We start from the raw sequence: 18,121 nt of genomic DNA, 5'->3' as shown, positions 1-18,121 counted from the left end.
AAAATCACCTTAGGAGGCAGTATGAGAACTATTTACATTTTCACCGTGGGAAAGAAGAATTGAAATGTTACTGTCAATTTGAATTTTATGGCCGTAATATGATTTGTCATTTGATGATCAAATTAGGACCAATGGATGGAAATTACAGAGACAAAATCTCAGTTCATCATGACGACACGAGGAAGAACTTTCCAGGAATTCGGTAATGGGGTTTTGGAATGTAGGTGAGGTGAGGTGGGGTGGAGTCCAGAGCCCACGACCAAGAAAGACTTCAATGAGATGTCTTTGGTGCAAAATGGGGGTTTATTAAAGCAAGGGGACAGGACCTGGGGGGGCAGAAAGAGCTACTGCAGGGGGTTTGTGAGGGGTGTCTGATTATATGCTATGGGGTTGGGGTTGGTAAGGGAAAAGTTAAGTTTTCAAAAGAACTTCCATAGGCTAAAGACGTCCTAAAGATACCAGAGGCCTTGCCATTGTCAAGTTAATGTTGTTTTCCCCCTCTAGCAAGGAATTAACATTAAGATAGTTGGGAGATCCCTGGAAGAATGTCACACTGTCCCATCTAGGAGTGGGGGCTGGGGGTGGTTGCAGGATGTCAGCTTCTGCCTTTTGTCCCTCATCATCAGTATCCAAAAGTGGAATGAACTGCTTGTCCACTGTGAGGGCCCCGTCCCTAGAAGTGTTTGGAGTCAAGGGGTGATGGCCACTGGCAGGTATGCTATGGAAGAGATCATTGTATTGGGTGGGAAATGCACTGAATGACCTGAGAGGTCCCTTCCAAATCTAAGATTCTACTATTATCTTTCTGGAAATTTCTTAGCCCAAATCCTCTTAGACAGTCCCAGTTAAGAGAAAACCAGACAAGGGCAACATTGTGTACTATGTGAATCACTTGAGATTGGAACTTTGGATACTGCCAGATGTTATCAGCAGATGCAAAGAAAATGGACCAAGTCACCAGACAGGAGTGTCTAAATTCACTTCTTTGCCCTGGTGAGAACACAATGTATTGCATGAAAAACAGGAAAGCAATTACTGTAAATAAAATTATTCTGAAAGCAAACATATTAAACACTTGACTTTAATTTGGCTCAAGTGTATTTACCTGACTCAGAATTAGATTGCTTAAATGAGTAGGTAAATGAAAAGTGCTCCAAGATCTGGCTTCACCCAAACTATGGAACATTAACCTGGGAGGCAGCCAACATTCACTTTTTTCCTGCTTTTTATAGTAACCTTGGGGCAAGGGAGGGCGGGGTGGAGGGGAAGAAGAAAAAGAACTTGGTTTTGCTGAGTTTTGGCTTGTCGGAGCACAAGAATCAACAAAACAATAGTCATACCTACATCACAGGGTATGTAAAAGTAAAACAGGAAATGCCTACAAAAATAGAAAACAATGTGTTCTTCTATGGACATAATAGATACAGTGATTCAGAATTCTTTAATGCAAAGGTTTCCAGTCAGAAATTATACTGAAAGCTGCCTTATTTAGCCAGTATTTCCCAGCACCCTCTGAATTAATATACTTTTAAAAATATGTGATCCTAAACTAGCTAGCTCTAGAATAGAAGTTGGTTTAACATAGACCAAAAACACGCAGAAAGTGAAACTAAACCTATAGAAAATCAGTAACAAGTGTATTCAAACTATGATATTATTTAGAAAGTCAAAGGCAACTTTGCATCTGACCTTCTATGAAGTAGCCTCTAAACCAAACATTTCAGCAAATCAGACTGTTTTCTTTTCACTATCAGTAATTTTTTTCTTTTCTTTAAGAGGAAAAATCGAACCACAATTCCATCATGGTTTTTGTGGAGCAAAACTTGCTTTCTAGTTTTAATTACTTGCTTTGTCCTTCTGTTTACTATTGTTCCCTTAGTCTATTTTTTGCATGTAGACCGCATCCTGGGGAGGAAATCATTTTAAAACCTAATTCTTACAGATATCCTCATTTCAGTGTCTTTTTGTGATTGCCTATTTATTCCTTACACAGAGTGAGGCACAACAGGAATTGATTAGGAGCCGAGAAGGGGAAGGACTGACTGCCCCTGGATCAAACCTTTACAATCTAGCTTCTCTGATTGGTTAAGATCAATTTCTAGATCAGACAGACTCACCCATATTCAACTCACTCTAGTGCCTCATGTGTGATTCAGGGATTCATTATCTGCAGCCCAGATCAATGCAGAAGAGCCCAAACACTCTCAGAATCTCAGAGGGAGAGGGCTTGGGAAAGCACTTTTGCAGATGCTCCCCTGAAGCCCGAAGCGATGAAAAGGGTACCAGAGAAAGCATTAGAGGCTAATCTTGTACTAATGGAAGAGCCATTATTTAATAGGCATTTGCAAATGCCCAGTTATAGGAAATGCTTTAGAGGTGAGGCAGTAGAGGTGGGGTAGTTCGGAATGAGAGTGGAACACCAGGGTGGGGGGTGGGGGGGTGCCTCCGGCAAGCCCGTGAGAACGCTTGGACAGTAACCTGGGCTGAAGAAGTGGGAAGGGCGGGACATTCAAGAGGTTGGTCTCTAGGCAACATCACTACAGGCTCTCTCCTCTGCATGCTCCTCTCATAGTCAAACCCTGGCATGAACCATGCAAGTTTCGACCAGGCAGCGGAAGTGAAGGAGTGCAGACAATGTGCAGGCAGGCGTGATGAGCACAGCCATTTTTGTTGGCCAGCCGGAAGCCCAGGAGAACCGGTGGTGACCCCTCAGAACACGGCCAGAGAGTGGAGCCAGCTTTTAAGGAAAATGGGTCTCTCTGGATTGGGGTGGTGCCCCCACCACACTGACAAATAAGAGGAGAGGCTTCAATGGTACTAAAGACTTTGAGGTCTGCACATCAAAGCGCAGATGTAGCTGAAATCCTACCATTAGCAACGGCCTTTTTCAATAAGCTTGGGATATGGCTGATTCAGCATGGTTGTATTTTCTAAGGTTTAAAGGAAAAAAACACTGTTCCTTTCATAGTCCCTGGAGGGCTTGGCTTGTTGGGAAATGAGGCCCTAGGAGGAAATAGGATTTTAGGATTCAGGGATTTTTACTTCCCTTTTGCCACAACTGTAAGTTTGGCTCTTTTCCTCTAGAGAGGCGTTCCAGACCTAGGGAAGGGTATGACCCAGTGCCTGCCACCCAACGATCCCGAAACCATACAGAAAATCCCACTGACACCTTAACAGATAAGCCAAGGGGTTGTGGGAGTGGGATGGGACCTCCAAAGGAAGATTGTCTTGTTTTCCTCTTCTCACATTACAAAAGTGAAAAGTTTTCTTCTTGGTAATCATTTCAGGTTAAAAGTAACCACCCTCCAGGTTTTTCTTCTTTAGTCTAAATTTGGTCCAAGAAAAAAGAAACGTGGAAATGAGGCCAAGACTCTTGTAACTCTTCTAGGAAAGAGAGTGTTATAAGAACCTGGGGGTTCCTTTATGTTTTATAATCCTCTCTTTTACTCTGTATATAATTATACTAGGAAAAAAATGTAGAATGTTGGCATACATGTGTATTGTGTTAAGATGGTCTCAGAAAATTAACTTAGATTAGGTATTTTTCTTTTGTTTCTGTTCTAACAAGTGTAGTTTTATTGAAGTAGAAAAAGAAGACCCCATGGGACAACACTAATCTTGTTTTGCTGAACACGTTGCAATATCTGTTAATTTTATGGAGTCACTTAAGACATTCAACAGAATGTCACTTATAAAACTAAGTTTAAGTACAAATATGCACACTTTTAAAAGAAAAAGAAAAAAAGGGGGACGCCTGGGTGGCTCAGTTGGTTAAGCGACTGCCTTCGGCTCAGGTCATGATCCCAGAGTCCTGGTATCGAGTCCCGCATCAGGCTCCTTGCTCTGCAGGGAGCCTGCTTCTCCCTCTGCCTCTGCCTGCCATTCTGTCTGCCTGTGCTCGCTCGTGCTCGCTCTCTCTCTCTCTGACAAATAAATAAATAAATAAATAATCTTTAAAAAAAAAAAAAAGAAAGAAAGAAAGAAAGGAAGAAACATCTGTATAGAATCTATTGCAAAATGACATTGGCAAGACTAAGTTAACAGTATGAGGGATATAATATTAATTAACAAGAGCAGGGCACAAAACTATATACAGTATAATTTTAATTTTAGATAAAACTTATGTGTTTAATTAAAATCACAGAAACGGAAAGTAGAATGGTGGCTGCCAGGGGGTGGAGGGAGGGGAGAATGAGGAGCTACTGATTCATGGGTACAGAGTTCCCGTGTTTTGAGAAGAAAAGAGTTCTGGAGCTGGAAGTGGTGATGTTTACTTAATCCCATGGAACCACACACTTAAACCTGAGTAAAATGAGAAATTTTCTGTTATGTGTATTTTACTACAGTTTTTAAAAATTACACATTCAATTTTAAAAGACTAGAAGAAAAGGGGCACTAGAGTAGCTCAGTCGGTTGAGTGACTCTTAATTTGGGCTCAGGTCATGATCTCAGGGTTGTGGGATTAAGTCCCATGTTGGGCTCCAAGCTCAGTAGGGAGTCTGCTTGAGATTCTGTCCCTCGCCCTCTGCCCCTTCCCCCACTCACGTGTGTGTGCGCGCATGTGCTCATACACAGTGAGTGCCTCTCTCTCTCTCTAATTAAAAAAAAAAAAAATCCTTGAAAAACAACTAGAAGAAAATATAACAAAATACCAGGAGTTGCTATTTTGCAGTAGTGGGATTGCAGATAGTTTGTTTTCTTCATGCTTTTAAAAAGTATTTTCTAACTTTTCTACTATAAACATTTTTTAAATTAAAAAATAATTTTAAACATCTCTCTTCAAATTCCAGTTTCCTCAGACTTCTCAAATTGTCAGTTTACTTTTCAACTTCCTCAAGATTTCCCAAGCACAGCTACTAGGTTTTCTTCTTCTTGGGACACCACCTGTCTCATTTCCCATTAAGGTTTTGTAGAATGAGGAAACCATAAGTTCCAAATATTCCAATAACGTTCGGTTTCGTCCTCGTACTCAGAACACCAATATTTAACCCAGAGAGTGTGGTCATTGCACCTGTATGGGGTTTTTCAGCTGTCCGCAGCCACTGCCCACCTCATTTTCTCTGCTTTTTCTCTTATCTCTTCCCTTTGTTGTCTCAGAGGCTGTGGTAGATGAGGTTTCACACCTTGCCCCCTGACTGCCTCCAGTTCATTGTTTCATGGTTCAGTGCTCTATCACCTCTTCCCAATTCTGAACACTCAAGATGTAGCAATAGACACTTTTATTTTTTAAAATTTATTAAGAGAATTCACCCTGGAGAAGCAGAAGAGACTCCAGATCGGAATATTACCACTAAAGCATCAGCTGTTCTCACCTGTAAAAAAACCCTTTACAAACACGGAGCAGTAGGAAATAAAGGGCCTCCTCTCTCCTTTCTAATGTTTCATAGCAACTGCAGACAAGTGGATTCAGGAGCCCCCAGGAATCTCTTGTCTCAAACACCTGCAACAGCAGCTTCTTCTCCAATCCAGCCATAGACACCAGCCCACCAGCCTCTACTCCAGTCTAGGAGTTGACTTTGGAAAACAAAGTAGGTGGTGGGAATGAAAGGAGCCCTAGAGATCCCCCGCAAGCAACAGATGAGTCGCCATATTGCAGGATTTTCCAAAGAACTTTACAGTCATCAGAACCTAGGCTCCCCCATAAATGCCTTCAAGTTCTAGAAGTTAGTTCTTTCAGGAGCATACTGATTTCCAAAAGCTTGATTTTCAACCAGGAGTCAACCATATAGGCAGAAAGTAGGTTGTATACCATGATTTCAGTGACTATATAGTAGTCTATATCTCCTACTGTTGAACATTTAGGTTTTCCCATTTTTTATCTTTTACCAATTATGCCATTACCAACAAAGGATGCAGTAATTCTTTATTTTCATGGGGAGCTTCCCTCCTGTGTAATGCTTCTATTAGCTAAGTTCATGTTGTATCTATGGGAATAATTCGATTTAACTTCCCTTTCCATTAAAAGCAGTGGTATGTACTTTAGGGGCAAGATTTAGCTGGATGGTTAAAACTCTCCTTCCCTCTGGCATGGGTCCTCGTTTGAACTCTGTTAACCTCACTGCCTAGGATGGAAATTGGAACTGCCTTTAATCATAATGAGTAATTTTTTTTTCAACTCTAGGCATACTAAGCTTTTCATAACAACAATAATCGTGATTCCATTAATAACAACAACAGTAATAGTAACAACTATCACTTGATGTTGCTCTGTATGACAGGCCCTCTTCTAAGCACATTCATTAAGTCAATTAATTCTCGTGTGAACCCTGTGAGATAGGTATGTTATTATTATCCTTGACTTGCAGGGATAGCAACATAGTTAACACAGCTAATAACCAGCCAACCCATGGTGTGAACCCAAGCACACTGGCTCAAAGTCACACTGCTATGTCTAACCTGAAGAGGCTACACGAAGTTGGGGAAATCTCTGTGGGTATTTGAGGGAACTGCCAAAGAGTTTTGCAAATAAGCAACATTAGCAAATTCCTACTCTTAAAATAAGCTTCAGCTCAATATCCTCAGCTGTCTTTTTCATTTAATTGCTGATTTTCTGGGGCTTCTTCAACACTTCATTTATGTATGTTTTGCATCCACTATATTTATCATAATGAGGCTATTTAACCCTACTAAATGTGACACAAGGGAAAGGATCCCGTATTGTTATTTTAGAAACTTTCATACTTATTCAATCAAGCACATTTATCCTTTTATTTATTTACCCATTTAGTGGTAAAATTCAGCTGCTTTTCCATAATCTCCATTATTCGCTGCACCAAATCACCCCAAGTCAACCCATGATCTAAGTAGAAACAATGTGCTTGCTACACAAACCAGAGTAAAGATGCATGCCTTCCATCCAGCCCTAGACTAAGACCTTCCAGCTCCTTTATTTATATAGAAATGAGGCAGCTACTACTATGTTCTGTAGACTTATGTCAACTACACAGCACAATGGCTGACTCATCCATTCACCTGAATGAACCAGCAAGTATCTCATTGATCAAGCACTTCTACCAGCCACTGTTTAGACTCTGGGATTATAACAGCGATCAAAGCAGAAATCAAAGGAACGGAAGGACCTGCCCTCATGAAGTTTATGTCCTAGTACATCATACAATAGGATATCAGGTAGTAAAAGTTCTATGATGAAAATAAGGTTGGTGTGAGGCATTGAGAGGGGGTGGAGAGAACTCAAGTTTTGAATTCCTCTATGTACATAACCTGTGCTTCAGAAATTTTTGGAATGAATGCATGTTACAGCTCAAGATAGAAACGTAGTCTACTACAGGGGCGCCTGGGTGGCTCAGTGGGTTAAGCATCTGCCTTCAGCTCAGGTCATGATCCCAGGCTCCTGGGATCGAGTGCCGAGTTGGGCTCCCTGCTCAGCGGGGAGCCTGCTACTCCCTCTGCCTGCCACTGCCCCTGCTTGTACAAGCTCTCTCTCTCTGTGTCAAATAAATTAATAAAATCTTAAGAAAAAAAAAAAAGAAAGAAAGAAGAAATGTAGTCTACTGTCCTACACTAGAATCAACTAATAGGTTATAATTCTATTCTGAAGGATGAACATTTGCTTAAGTAACCCATACTTAAAAAATAAAGTTGGCCTCTAGACCAAGAGGAAGCTAGGCCCTGCTAGGAAACATTTGACTTGGATCCAACAACTTTTGCTCACTTGCTGGAATCAAACAGAATGATACTTTTAAGGTCAAGTTTACATGCATTTTTTTTTTTAACCTGCATCTTTTACTTTATGAATTTGTTAAGATTTCCCTTTGGACACGACTGAAGATAGACTTATCTTGCTTTGGGATGACAAAGAGAGAAAAAAAAACAAAAAACAAACTAGGAGTGAGTAAATTAGGCAATGCTCCTAAGTGGGATGCTAGCAAAACATAGCCAAGTCAGGGCTTATTCTTATTTGAAGTCATTCTCTGTCCTAGCCTGTCATCAGATGAGTGGCTTTGGAGTCAGCTCTGAACTGCTTTGTTTGGCTTCCAAGGATGGCCACTAATTAGGATATTATGTATTTAAAGAATGTAGCTCTTTCCAGGCCTGTGTGAGTTCTTAGAACTGGGGAACTTTCAAAGGAAAGACTGAGATTTGCTTCCTGGCACTGGCATTTTGGAGAAAACCCAGCTCAACAGTGACCACTTCCCAGCCTTCTCCCTGTAGCCCGCCCCTCTTTTCCCTGAACCCCACCCCCCACCAGAACTGGGCTCATCTGCTAGTCTGATCTGCCCCGTCTAGAGTCGCTTTATGTGGTCTGTTTCTTGGGCTTTCTGGGGACCCATGAGGCTGAGGGCTGCTTTGTTCATGCTTTTAGCCTCAGTGCGTCACACAGTGCCTGACCTAGAGTAGGTGCCCAGTAACTAGTAATTGAACTGAATGCCATCACAGGGTCCACTAGACCATCCTCTTTTAGGAGAAAGATAAATGTCTTAGGAGTCCGCATGCATACAGTATTTTCTTTAAGAAAGCGTTGCAAGCTTAAAGGAAGCTCTGCCGTTGGTTGATATTTTAATTTCTCCAGCACCAAGGGTGCTAAGGATGGCCAGGCATCCATCCTTGTCTAACAGGCCAGCTCTGTGGGTGTGATGGGATTGGCGGCCACCCAGCCAGGTGTTCCAAGTGCTGGAAGGATGAGCCCACCGCAGGGACGTCCCTTCCAAAGGCATGTAGGCCACTTCACATCATTCTGGTGCCCTTGCCTTGGCCAAGCAGGGGCCTTTTCTTGATTTTGCCTCTCTGCAGAAGAAGATGCAACGGGTTTTGCCTTTTCAAAATGCACTTTGGAAAAAACAGAATCTACTCGAGCAGAGGTGAAGAATGTCTCTGCTACTCCTTGTTGCCTCTTTCCAGATTTCTTACTTAGGCTACTCAAATCCTTCCTCACACCGGTGTAAAAATACTCACTTAAAAAAACAAAACAAAACTCACTTTAGACAGACTTCGCATCGCTTTGGGAGTCCTCCCAAAGGGCAGGAGGAAAAGCTTTTCTACTAACTTCTCTTTGGGGACAGTTGGAATTTGTTTATTTACATTCAGAGGACCCACTTCTCTGTTTTCCAATGAACAGAGACACCAAAAGCTGCCTCTTTGTTGAAGCTTATGGCTGGTTTTTAGGGCGGCAGAGGGCAAAACTGATCAGTTGGTAACTACAAAAAATATGGAACATTACAAGGGTATGTATGCAGAAAAATTTTCCTCCGGTGACTACTAACGTTTTTGTCAGTATCCCATTGTAGGCTGTATGGTTGAAGAAAAATTCAAGATGTTAGAAATTTCTCGCAGAACATGATGGTGATTAGAGTATGGAAAATAGGGGCTTTGAAAGTTGGTATCACTGTTATTTCTAGGGGGAAAAAAGAAAGTTGGGAGCTGATTTTTTAATAGGATTCCCTTATAATAAGACTTTATAAACAAAATCTTGGTACAGTACACATCAACAAAGGAAATTATGTAATTTTTTAAAAAAGATTTTATTTATTTATTTGACAGACAGATATCCCAAGTAGGCAGAGAGGCAGGGAGAGAGAGAGAGAAAGGGAGAAGCAGGCTTCCTGCTGAGGGGAGAGCCCGATGTGGGACTCAATTCCAGGACCCTGAGACCATGACCTGAGCAGAAGGCAGAGGCTTTAACCCACTGAGCCACCCAGGTGCCCTAGAAATTATGTAATATTAAAAAATATATGGCATGGGCATGGAATAAAAATCTCTTTAAGAGATGTCATCCATAACTCCAATTCTGGGGGAAAATCTCTGGTGCTTTAGCTGTTGCCTTATAATGTTGCGTATTTTTTACATGTCTTAACTAATGTTCTCCATTGGGCACTGCTAAGAAGCCCATCAGTGAACTGGATGGGTACAGAAATTCCCACACTGGAGAAGCAATACGGGTGGAAAGGAGATGGGCTTTAGTTTCCATCAGAACCAGAATTCTATTCCCACCCAGGCTATTGTGGATTTGCAGCATAATCTTGTTGGTTATATAATCTCTCTCAGTCTTAGTTTCTTTATGTGCGAGCTGGGGTCAATAATACCTTGCAGAATTTTTGGGTAGGTTAAATGAGAATCCACAAAGCTCTAATACCCATGCTCCCCACATAATAAATATTCAGAGCATGTGGCTGTCATGATTTTGGAAACATCTCATTGTAAAAATGCTATAAACATGTATCAGAAACAAAATTTTTTTTTTTGGCAGTGCTTTATACCTATATCTATGTCAAGATAATTCTCTAGCTCCAAAAATTAAATACAGAGATGACAGGTTCCTCAAGAAAAAAAAATTGCAAAGCAAATGACTTCACATCTTATGTAGAAAAAGAAATTAAATGCCAGAAAGATCCAAGTGGAGTACATGAGATTTATTGAGGGAGAGTGTGGTGGAAAGATAATGAATGTAGCCATGGAGCTGAGGGTATTTGGAAGACAGTGATTAATTCGATGTGTCATGGAGTCTGGATTTGAAGTAAAAATAGGTTGATAGAGAAGGAGAAAGTAGAGGAATCAAGATACCAAAGGTCTTGCTGAAATAAAAGATGGATGGTAATTGAAATGCAAAGTGGTGGCTTATGATCAGAGCAAGCTGTTGGATTTAAGACTTCATAGCAAGAACAAGTCTGAGTGATGACAAGATTTGGGAGGTGGCCAAGAGAAGCATGGCTTAAGTGGCACTGAGGGGACATTCTTTTGAGATCAACAGAACTAAGATCTTGAAGCTACCCAAGATAATGGCAGGACTTGGTGTGGAAAGGAAGGCTGGGCGAAGTGCTAAAGGCTCCTTGAATGAAGAAGGGGAATGTTTGGAGGTCGATGTCTGACATTGACAGAGTGTAGTATAAAGGCTAGTTTAGTATTAGCTGGAGCTGACATTGGGGTTCTCCCAACTCCTGCATATAGTCTCTTGGGGGAGGGAGAATGAGCGGCATCTCCTTGGGAAGGCTATGAAGGAGAAATGGTGTCTTTGCAAGAATGAGCTAGGGTTCGTTTAGCCTAAGGAGATGGAGGGAGGACCCAGTAGTGACATCATGGTGTGTGAGAGAGAGATTACATCGAATGAAGTTCTAGAGGGCTCAGTAAATGTTACAGAGGGAAGGGAGCAACGGGAAGGTGGTCACTGGCAAGGAAGCTCAAAGCTCTTTGGGGTTAGAGTATAGGCAAAGAGATGACCAGGGGGGCTCACATTTTGGCCACTGGCCAAAGGTAATAGGAATCTAGTGCTGGGAAGGACTGGCTGGCTGCAAATGTTCCGAAGAATGAATTCAGAAGTCCCTCAGTAGAGGGTAGGGGGATGAAGACTCAGGTATTTCTAGAAGAAGGCAGCCTTCCTTGGACTGGAGAGGGAAGATTTTCCCACAGAGGGAAGGGCATGGTCAAATGTGCAGGGAAGAGGGACTTTCACACCACCAGGAACCAATGACTAAGTAGTTCAGTGGGGCTGAGACGTAGAGTTCGTGAAAGAGTGACTGGCGGGGCCAGACTGTGAGGGGCCCTGCGGCAGCTGCTCAGAGGTTGATTGGGGATGTGCCACGGTGGAGACTGGCTACGCAGGCTATGGGGGGTGGGGTGGGCGGGGGGGCTTCGGAAAGCTGAGGTTTGACCCTTGCTGCACTCACCCCACCCCACTCTAAACAGGAACATGTAAATACTGTGGAACAGATCTTCTTTTTGTACATTTGCTTTTTAGGACCTACGTGAACAAATAGATACAGTTTCTGTTTGTTACGCTTCCTTTTTTATAAGCGGTGATGATTAACTGTACTAAATCTCTTGTCATTTGATCTAAGACCCCAAATTCACTTAGAAACCAAGTAATGCACATCACTGATGCTGCGGGGACCTCACCACCTGACAATCCTTAAATGAGACATGGTTATTCTTGATTTATAAACTTATTCATGCCTTGACTCCTTTAATTAAAAATCCACGGGCAAGTAATTCAGAAACACGAGGATAGACTAGAGAAATAAAAGGTAACTGGAATAAAAATCTAAGTAGAGACCCAAGGTAGGATGTGGGGCTCTGAATTGCTACAGGGATTGATAAACTCACAGAGTGACTGATGTGCTGTTCTGAGAGTTGTGAGCAATTTGGAAGTTTAAACATTCTGAATTCACTCTGGGTTTCTCTGTGACTGCTCGACAATTAAATATTAGCTCATCACTATTTTATTCCTTTTGCTATTTTTTAAAATTTATGATTATTTATTTATTTATTTATTTGGGAGAGAGTAAGAGAGAGCATGAGAGGGGGGAAGGTCAGAAGGAGAAGCAGATCCCGACCCCGTGGAGCTGGGAGCCTGATGCGGGACTTGATTCCAGGACTCCGGGATCATGACCTGAGCCCAAGGTAGCTGTTTAACCAACTGAGCCACCCAGGTGCACCTCCTTTTGCTATTTCGTAATACTAACAGCAGAAGTCTGTATAAGTTACCCATAAAGGACGGATCATTTTGCTGACCTCCTTATCATCAGCTGGTCCTAAGACGTTCTCATGGAGTCCAATGCAGCGATAGAGACTGTTGTTCTTATTCTGTTTACAAGCTACAGCTGTGTTTGCCTGCGTCTGATGTAGGGGGTGGAGGCCGCCTGCATGGGCCTAGGCATGCAAGTGTGTATGTTCTTAAGTCTGAGCGTGAACTGGTCCATCTTGGGTAGCATATCCGAAGTTCATACATTGGTTAGAATCTGAGATTTCGAGTTCTTTTTAACTCCAGCTGTCGCTGGCTGTGAGGCAGGAGGTGAACACAATGATAGAAATTTGTAGCTGGAGGGGCTTCAGGTCATCTGAGCCTCTCTGTGTGTCCAGATAAGGAATCTGAGACCCCGGGTAATGACTTGCCTGAGGTGGTAAGACAGATGCCTTTGAACAAGCTCCTTGTGGTATTTGTTGATAGGGATGATTGAGGTCTTGGTGTAATTTCGATAAAGAATGCTGAAATGAAGAGGTGTCCTTTGAAATGAATGTTTTAAGGCAGAGAACAGAGAGTGGGAGACCCACTGCCAATATTGAGTGTGGCTTCTCCTGATGCCTGGTTCTAGGGTTTGGGCGCAGTTGGGTGGGCAGTGGGAGGACAGCTGCCCCTCAAGTCCATCCGTACATGGAGGTTACATTCTACAATAGCTCACGTGGCAAAAATCCTGCAAAGTTCAGACTCTTGAAGATCCTTTAGGAAGAGCCCAGGATACAGCCTCAGGAGGGCAAACAGCATTTCCTTCAGTTTCAGAACAGGCGGCTGTTTCTTCATTTAAGCACCAGGTGAAGCCACTGGCTTGCGTCTGGGGCCACAGTGTACCCTACACATATCTTTAAGCACCACATAATGAGATACTCACCCCACCAGAGGCCACACACTAATGGAGGGACAGCAGGACATCCACTTAAGCTCTAGGAGACGGAGGGCAGGCAGCAGCAGCTATACTAAACAAAAACTAAAAGCTGTTTAAAGTTTTTTTTATTGAAACACATAATAGAGGGACGCCTGGGTGGCTCAGTTAGTTGAGCATCTGCCTTTGGCTTGGGTCATGATCCCAGGGGCCTGGGATGGAGTCCTGCATTGGACTTCCTGCTCAGTGGGGAGCCTGCTTCTCCTTTTGTCTGCTGCTCCCCCTGCTTGCGCTATCTCTCTCTCTCAAGTAAATAAATAAAATCTTAAAAAAAAAAAAGGAACATATAATTGAATTTAAGTATTTAATTTTTTAAAAGATTTTTTATTAATTCATTTGAGAGAGAGAGAGCAAGAGAGAGGGAGAAGCAGACTCCCCCCTGAGCAACGTGCCTGACTTGGGGCTCCATCCCAGGACCCTGGGATCATGACCTGAGCCAAAGGCAGATGTGCTTAAAATTTAAGCAATTTAAGCATTTGCCCATTCAATGCCACCAAGGACTGTTATTTTGTTGAAACCAATTAATTCTAATATGTAAGTTATATAAATGAGTTTATCCCACCCTTTCAAAATACTTCTTTCGCTCCTCTCTTATGTCCTTCCTTTGCTTGTTTTTACTTTCTTTCCCCAAACTTAGCTTCTATTTTTTTTCCTGGAAGAATTGTTTTCACCCTCCCCCCTACTAGCTTAGAAAATGATACCCACTCTCTATGTCCCTGTATTTACTCTTTTATTTCCCCCTTCATCCAAGCTTGTCAACTATAGCTTGTTTATCCTTTAGAGTAAGGGTTTGTGGGTTTTTTTCCCATTTTTAATTAAAATTTTGTGTGTTTATTTTGTTTTTCTTTTTTCTTTCAGGCAAAAAAATATTTGATGACTTCCCTTCTCCTTCAGCTTTTCCTTGAGTTAATGCTAATTTCCTAGCTGCTTGCTTATTGGTTGTGTGACTGGACACAATTTTTTTAAACCAGTTTAAGCCTGTTTCCTCTCCTGTGAAATGGGGATAATAATAGCATTTTACTGACAGAGCTGTTTTTAAGAAGCCCATGAGATGAATGCTTAGTTCAGGGTACCCCAAATGTTTAATTAACGGTAAGTATTAAGATTTTCAGTTTTAAATCTAACACTTGTATTTTTTTTTTTAATTTATTTATGAGAGAGAGAGAGAGAGCGAGCACAGGCAGACAGAATGGCAGGCAGAGGCAGAGGGAGAAGCAGGCTCCCCGCAGAGCAAGGAGCCCGATGTGGGACTCGATCCCAGGACGCCGGGATCATGACCTGAGCCGAAGGCAGCTGCTTAACCAACTGAGCCACCCAGGCGTCCCTAACACTTGTATTTTAAATTACATCAACTAGCTGCTGCCTGAAGACAAAGGGTATTTAATTTCACTTCACTTCATCCTCATTGTATATGTGGGTAATGGCTGGGCTTTGAAATTACTTTGAACGGGGAGATCTCGCAGCTTTTTCTTTTTTTTTTAGTCTTTAAAGAACTTTATTTATAGTTTATTTATTTATTTATTTATTTATTTTTAAAAAGATTTTATTTATTTATTGACAGAGAGGCACAGCGAGAGAGTGAACACAAGCAGGGGGAGCAGCAGGCTGAGGGAGAGGGAGAAACAGGCTACCCACTGAGCAGGGAGCCCGATGGGGGGCTCGATCCCAGGACCCCAGGACCATGACCAGAGCCAAAGGCAGATGCTTAATGACTGAGCCACGCAGGTGCCCCTGAACTTTATTTTTTTATTTTATTTTATTTTATTTTTAAATTTTATTTATTTGAGAGAGAGACAGTGAGAGGGAGCATGAGCAAGGAGAAGGTCAGAGGGAGAAGCAGACTCCCCATGGAGCTGGGAGCCGGATGCGGGACTCGATCCCGGGACTCCGGGATCATGACCTGAGCCGAAGGCAGCTGTCCAACCAACTGAGCCACCCAGGTGTCCCACCTGAACTTTATTTTTAAAAGTGTTTTAGGTTCACAGAAACATGGAGTGGAAAGTACAGGGAGTTCCCATATGTCCCCTCTCCTCACCACACACAGGTGGCCCACTGTAAACACGGGGCATCAGAGTGGTAACTTCGTTACCATCAATGAGCCTACGTTGGCTTATAAGTGTAATATTTGCAAGCATAAATTTTTCTGTAAAGCTGTCATTCCTATCATCCCTGTGTTCTGTAAGCCCTTCTTAGGAACCGCCCCCCCTTTACCCAGCATGTTAGGATAAGGTAGCGGGTCAATGGGTACCAGCTGCGCATTAACCTTTCATTATCTATTCAAGATGTGGGAGTCCCTTGGAACTGGATGGACTGGTCCGAATAGCACAACCAGTGTGTCCTGTGTGACTGCCTCTTCTCTTGTCCCTTCTACTTTGCAAAGTTCTTTAAGGACCTCAAAATGCAGAATCTCAGCCGGAACCCAACAATGCGGTGAGAGACAAAGCCAGCTTCAGAGATGCCAGGGTTTACCCTGAAGGGACGTGGGCAGAATCTGCCAACAAATAATAACACGAACCCATTCAGACCGGGTTCTGAGTGGGTGTGGTGAATGAGTAACGAGCGTCCCCAGCAGCCCTCCTCCTTCTGCATGAGAGCACAGAAAAAACTGCCTGGGGGGGGAGGGTAGCTCCCCAGCCTCCTGTAACTGCTCTCCGGCTGGCTGCCCAGCACCAATCCTCTTGGCAGCCTGCGTGGAGAACCAGGCAGGAGGATCTGGCTAAGCATTAACTTTCAAGTTCAGCTTTCCTCAAATTAAAGAGGGGATGATGTGACAACAGGACATGGCCCTGGGTCTTGATGGTCAGCGTATTTGGCCCTGATTTCTTTTTCTGCAAGGTTGCCACATTTTAGTTACAGAAATGATAATACAATTTCTTCTCCCCAAACTACCAGATGCCTTAAAAATTAATAGAAGTGGAATTTGAACCTAGGATGTAAAAGTGACTCAAAAATAAGGTCCCAGAGAGCCATCTGGTAATCTTTGTCTGTTGATTTACTAAAAGAGGAGACAAATATCACAAAAGCAAGGGGCAAAGAGGAAACCTTTGTTTTTTCTAAAGTTTTTCATCTTCATGTCTACTGTCCAGAATTAGATTGGTCAAGAAATGCCTTTTAATCTCATTTAAAAAATAATCAGGTTAGTAAGCAATTCTCTTGGAGAGTCAGTTGAACGGCTTCTAGAGATGTTTTCAAAGACAGACTGGCAAGCACAGTGTTCTTGAAGGTCTGGTGTTGGTCTGTGTTCAACCGCCAGAACAAAGCCCCGCAGAGACTACCTCACCCTCTGTCTCTCCCTTAGGCACTACCTCACCCTCTGTCTCTCCCTTAGGCAAACTGGATATCTGATTCACAGGACTGGAAAACCCACCCCCACCACTTTGGGCTTAAATTACAGTGTCCTAATCAACAGGTTCATCTAACCATGGTTGCGAAAGGTTCAACTGAAAAGCTGGTTTAAATGTGTGTTACTGAACTTTCCAGGGGCTACAAGAGTTCATAATTTGTTCTGCTTTTACATTCAGGGAAACTCTTTTAATGAACCTCATTTCGTGTTGACACACAATAGACCATCTTGGCTGGAAGAGACAGGAAGCCCCCTTGCTCAGGAACCCTGTGTTGTGTGTGTGTGTGTGTGTGTGTGTGTGTGTGCATGGGGGGTATGGTGTGTCCAGCATGAACACAACTTCTGTCCCCTCTTTGGGGAAGCTTCCTATATTCCAATGATCAGTACCCGCCATTTTCCCCATCAGCTTCTCCTATGACCATTTCTCTACCTTTAACCATTGCAGTAAATGGCTGTAAAGGCTAACTGAACACCATTCAATCCATTCTTTCCTACCGCTCCCCTGGATTACTTTATCTTCCTTAGCACCTACTACCACCTACCAGGCTACTTATTTTGTGTACACATTTTGCTTGTTGTCTCTTCTGCCAGGAGGTCAGCTTTATGAGACCAGGGCTTTTGGTTTTGTGTATTGTTTTATCTCCAGCACTTGCAACGGTGCCTGGCAAATAGTAGGGGCTCGATCAATATCTGTGGAGTGCACACACAATGGCAGGCCCTATCGCTCGAGCTCACTTCCTGTCTCTTAGTGTAGTGTTACTCAGAGTTGCTACACAGGAGAGGAGAGTGGCAAAGTTAGGGGAAGAGGATACGGTTGTCATCACGGTCAGCTTCCTGGCTGTGCCCTCTGCAATTGCCTAGACCTGGGCTCAGAAGGGTGCTGCTGTGTTTGATTTAATGCTCTGCTGTCACTCTGTCAAAATGCCTAAGAATTTTTTTCTTTGAACTTCGGCTTCAGAAGTGAAGTCCGGTGGGACAGTGGAGGATGCTTGTGAGAGACAGACGTATGCACTGAGTGCCCAATGCCCTTCCTCACCACCCCATTTACATAAAGTGCTCGAGATGCCCTAGGAACACTGAGTTCTGGTGGACCCATGATGCACAGGAGCTCAACAGGTGCAAGATAGGTGTGTTGTCTCTGCTTGGGTGAGCAGGGGCTCTAGCAGCCTGGGAGACCACACATTTTTGTTCAAATCAGAACTTGCTTCGATGGGGCACCTACCTGGATGGCTCAGTTGGTTAAGGGTCTGCCTTCTGCTCAGGTCATGATCCCAGTCCTGGGATCCAGCCCTGTGTCAGACTCCCTGGTCAGGATGGAGCCTGCTTTTCCCTCTTCCTCTCCCTCTGCCTCCCCCCGCCCCCCGCCGCTGTCCCTGCTGTGCTCTGTTTC

General features: G+C 43.1%; 1 protein-coding gene across 2 annotated transcripts in view; it reads right to left on the bottom strand.

Moving 5' to 3' along the window:
* Nucleotides 1-18,121, bottom strand: part of PLEKHF2 (pleckstrin homology and FYVE domain containing 2) — a 72,033-nt gene that overhangs the window by 52,957 nt on the left and 955 nt on the right. Inside the window, exon 2 of one of the 2 annotated variants that reach the window (XR_004382806.1) lies at nucleotides 12,869-13,422. The exons of the other annotated variant lie outside the window; for it this stretch is intronic. The gene's annotated coding sequence lies outside the window, so the exon portion shown is untranslated. Of the gene's footprint in view, nucleotides 1-12,868; nucleotides 13,423-18,121 lie in introns of those variants that run through there. 2 annotated transcript variants of the gene reach the window in all.

Source organism: Lontra canadensis, unplaced genomic scaffold (genome assembly GCF_010015895.1).
Source record: "Lontra canadensis isolate GAN:19392208 unplaced genomic scaffold, GSC_riverotter_1.0 scaffold15, whole genome shotgun sequence".
NCBI classification, from domain to species: Eukaryota; Metazoa; Chordata; class Mammalia; order Carnivora; family Mustelidae; genus Lontra; species Lontra canadensis.
This window is presented reverse-complemented; position numbering and strand designations above follow the sequence as displayed.